At 32.8% G+C, this 5,000-nt stretch overlaps 1 protein-coding gene across 1 annotated transcript in view; it reads left to right on the top strand.

Annotated features, from left to right (window-relative positions):
- LOC145276792 (uncharacterized) overlaps positions 1-5,000 on the top strand; it is a 421,446-nt gene that overhangs the window by 17,446 nt on the left and 399,000 nt on the right. The gene's annotated exons all lie outside the window — the stretch shown is intronic.

Here is a 5,000-nt window from a genome sequence, read left to right as displayed (position 1 = left end):
ATCGATTTTGGAATAATTTGCAACGTTTTATTTATGTGTTAGACATTTTTGGCGTCGGCTCCATGAAAGGATTTTAGAATCGGAGATATGTAGTCTTCGCATAGAGGTGTGAATAAAGATTATGGTTTATAAAATCCAGAATGCCTTTTTTCAGTAATTATTTTCGTTGTCGCATCAATTTTATCTGGATCTACTTTCAAGTTCAGTTTGACTTTAAGCTTTCTTACGTCAAAATTTCCACACAAAAAAGCTTATCGAACCCTTTCACCTACTTCTTTTGCTCTTTGACGCTTGGTACGTGTGATAATTTCTTTCCTTGTGCAGACACACACACACACACACACACACACGTTTTCACTTTTATAGATATATAGATAGATAAGGTAATAGAATTTGAGTTGCTTGTTCAAAACAATTTAATTTCTGTATACGATCGTTTCCACCGAATTTTTCTTGTTTTGGGCGAAATCAATGAATGCTCTAATAGATTTCACAAACGATCCTGACCTAAACAAGAACATCACGATAAAAACAGAACAACAAAAAACAATAGCAATAAAAACAAAAATTAAACTCAGTGAGGAAACCTATCAGTGAATATATCGATTTCATCGAAAATACTAAAATGTATGACTTAAGCCGATAGAAACGATCGTATTAAAACAAAATCTCAGAACTTATTGCTTCATAATTATATTTGGCGCTCTAGTAATATATAGCACTACTGAACTTTCAACACGCTTTCTGCGCATATATAATTTACTATAGATGTTATTTAGTTTTGTTTTTGCGATACTTTTTGAGTGAATTCAATTATTTATATAAAATGTGCATTTTTTCCTAAATGCGAGTTGGGGATAATTTTCCCTTTAACCAACTTGACGAGCGGGAGATGTATTGTTTTTAAAATATAATTATCCACTGGCACATGTTTCGTCGTCTACGACTCATAAAACAATACATATGGTAGTACCACGAAACACGTGTTCGTAGATTACTATATATATATATATATATATATATATATATATATATATATATATATATATATATATATATATATATTTGTGTGTGTATGTGTGCATGTGTGGGGGAGGGCTAAACCTAAACGTGGATTCCATGAACAAAGCTTCTTTCTTAGAACTGCACACCTGTGGAACTCTGTTCCGTTTTCCTGCTTTCCAACTGACTGCAATATGGTTGTCTTCAAGTCCAACGTGAACAAATTCTTGATAGGCCATCCCCTTAAGTAATCGAATTTACCAAATTTCCATTACTAACGATGACTGACATGTTCCTCTTGACCACTGTACACGCATTAACCTTTATTCTCGAGTGACCTCCGCGTCTTGATATATATATATATATATATATATATATATGTATAAGGAATGAAAAAATGTACCAGCGGTGGTTGACGTTATGTTTAAAGAAAAAATAGAAAAAACCGAATGAAATTATTAAAAAATCAACGTTTCGTCCTTGTCTAAGAGGACATCATCAGGATAATTGAAATAAAAATGTGATAAAAGAAAAAGTCATAGATCGTGCGAAAAAAGACAGTTTTTTAAAATCCAACCCATGACGCACACATATTCGTCCTTTCCCGACATGGGTTGGATTTTAAAAAACTGTCTTTTTTCGCACGATCTATGACTTTTTCTTTTATCACATTTTTATTTCAATTATCCTGATGATGTCCTCTTAGACAAGGACGAAACGTTGATTTTTTAATAATTTCATTCGGTTTTTTCTATTTTTTCTTTAAACATATATATATATATATATATATATATATATATATATATATATATATATATATATATATATATGGTGTTTTAGCGGCTTCGAACTTTAAATTGACAAATCTATTTTCTTTAATTGTACATTTGGTAACCATCGATTATTCTGAGTTCAGCTTGGTTTGGCAATTCAGCATGAAGAGACTAACACACGAGCTGCGTCGCAAATTATGCAAATTTATTTTGAACATCATTTTGAAACATTTGATGAACAAATACTTTCATGAAATGGACATGTTTGTGCAACTTAACCCCATTAGATCATTTTTATAGATATGTATAATTCTATGTCTATGCTGATAGACCTAACACAATAGACCCCTTGGAAAAAACAACATTTGACGCGTTATCGCTGAAACACAACCAAATTTTAATGCGAAGAGTTTGTGAAAATTAGACATCTAGATTGCGCTATAAATTTTACTGCAATTTATTTTAATTCAAAGTTCGCCACCTCTAAAAAACATCGTTTACACACACACACACACACACACACACACACACACACACACACACACACACACACACACACACACACACACACACACACACATATTAATTTTGATTTTCTTAGGGCGATAGAGGTAAGTGAACGAGTTCAATTATCTACGATAAAACATTTACCTAAATGCTATGACAAAATTACCTCACTTTCATTGTGTGTCATACCTTATATATATAGCGACGTCTATGTATTATTTTTTATACAATAATTACCCATGCACACTCGTTTTGTTGTCCACGGCTCTTTAGCTTGGCTGAATCCTAACGGAATTCGAAACCAGTTTGAAGTCTAACCATAATTCGGTCGTGCTTAAGAGCAAAAGTCAGCATAACGTAATTATATATACATTTGTATTTATATTTTTTGTTCATTTGTCTTTGTCGCTTGAAGATGATTCATCGAAGAATCAAAAATGTTAATGATACATTTAGAGCATTTATTATGATGCTCCTCATTTTGTTAGAAAAATTGAAAGTAGGATAAATAACGTATAATTAAGCCAGAAATTCATTTAAGTTTTACAATGTTTGCTTAAATGAAAAAATGCTGCATACATACGCACACGCAATATATATATATATATATATATATATATATATATGGGAGCTAAAATACAAAGTAGATTTTAACAGTGATCTGTGAACACCATTATTCGATTTGTATTCATTTCCTAAGTCGCCGATGATTTGAATGTACTGGCACGTCTTTTAAACGGTAAAAGTTCAATCTATGTCAATGAAACCATGGTCGTTTCTGAAATATGTAACATTGTGTTCAAATAAATGATTTGTATATGCATGCGTGTTTAATTAATTAATCAATTCCATAAAGTTATTTATAGCGTAAATTGACTTTTTGACATGTTGACATTATCTTATTAATGAGAAAAAAAGTGACTACGAAAGAAACTAAAATTACGAACGACTTAGAGTAACAGATGCATGTAAAAATAAAAAATAAATAAAAAAAATAAAAATATATAAAAAATAAACAATTCAGCATCGACTAGGATCCCGGATTCATCTTTTTTCTTGATAATAATGCCTTCTTTGTCACCTAGTATTATAACACGATGAAATACGTTCCAAATGAAATAATTCTTTCGACCGCTATACTCTCCGACTTTCTTCATGTGCATGGTTCTTTCTATATATTTATAAAACTCTGTGGACCTTGTTTGCTTTAGTGATTGCTTTCTTATATATATACACGTGTGGGCGTGGCTCAAAGGCTTAGGAGTAAGGATGGAGAGTTGTATGTTTTAGTTTCGATTCTAGCTGATTGCACCCATATCACATATTTTTTTTTAATTTCGATCTCACTACCATATATAAGTTTCAATATAATAATCGATAGAGAATTTTCTCTATAATAATAAATACGTAATCTGCATGAATTATACTATTATATTTAAGCATATCTTACGACTGGGCAGCGCTGAGCGGTCTGCTAGTATCAATTAAGAATATATTATTTTTTTGCGGATACAGACTGTTTTCACTCCTCGTTTCCTATAATCTAAGGGTGCGATAAAATGATTATCACATAGGGACTCACACTCATATGAAATTCCTTTTATTTACATATTTCAAATACTCAATGAGGCTGCTTCCCTGCTGATTACGACTTGGCTGTCTTCAAATTCCATGTTAACAAATTCTTGTCAAAAACCAATCCATAAATAATTAGTTCATCATTGATCAAAGTAAGTACTCACATAGTCGATGATCGATCCCCCCGTTCAGTCACAAGAGACAATGAATACTCCTGTAAGCGTAGCTGTGCGTGTAATTGTGAAGCAAGAGTTGCGCAATGTTCAACCACACCTCTTTTGAATCGTCACTGGTTAGTACAGGACGACTAGAAATAATGCCGAGATAAACAGAGAGCATATACAGTACCTGGTATTCCCAAATAGTCACCCATCTTATTACTAACCTGGCTTAACGTTGCTTGATTTCGGTGATCTAAAGGGAATCAGTGTGTCAACGAGATTACGCCATATGTATTCCTATAGTGTTCCCTATCTTTCGGTTGAAAACCATTTCCGTCTATTAACCTTCCTCCATGAGTGGCCTGGCTTCGATAAGTGATATAAGGTAATACTAGGTAATTTATGCACTATATTTTCCTGCCCATTTTCCAGATATGTGCAAATAATTGTGGATGCCTTGGGAAAAGGTAAAAGCTAAGGGAATAAACCTACGATGAAAAATCCGATTTGGAGTCTCGATAGACAAATGGTGAAGCACTGAAGCACTGCAACACCTTTTCCGGCAACTCCTCCAACTGCATTGGCTTCAACCGTATTGACTTGCCTTTCTGTCGGACTTTGTTTGCAACGTTGAGAGGGAGATCCTGGTAACTTAGATCTCCTTATAACCCGCTCAAGCTTTCATCTGGAGAAGCAATTCTAGCTTCGAATTGTATAGCAACATCAGATGTTGCAGTGCATCAGGTCATGGCGCCAGAAGGTTGCCATCATATTTTCCTATCAATTCCGGAAAAAAAATATATACAAGCGATTCTGTAGTATAAGTATATATATTTTTAATGAAAATAAAGTTATGAAATGATTATAAATCATTTTGGTGAAACCAACTAAGCATGTAATTGTCGGATTACATTTCCATATATTACATTTAAAGTAGAATTTCAGTCTATATAGTTTATTATGATGTATGTCTTATTTA

This window comes from Euprymna scolopes, chromosome 5 (genome assembly GCF_053919585.1).
Source record: "Euprymna scolopes isolate OS-2025 chromosome 5, ASM5391958v1, whole genome shotgun sequence".
NCBI lineage: Eukaryota > Metazoa > Mollusca > Cephalopoda > Sepiida > Sepiolidae > Euprymna > Euprymna scolopes.
This window is presented reverse-complemented; position numbering and strand designations above follow the sequence as displayed.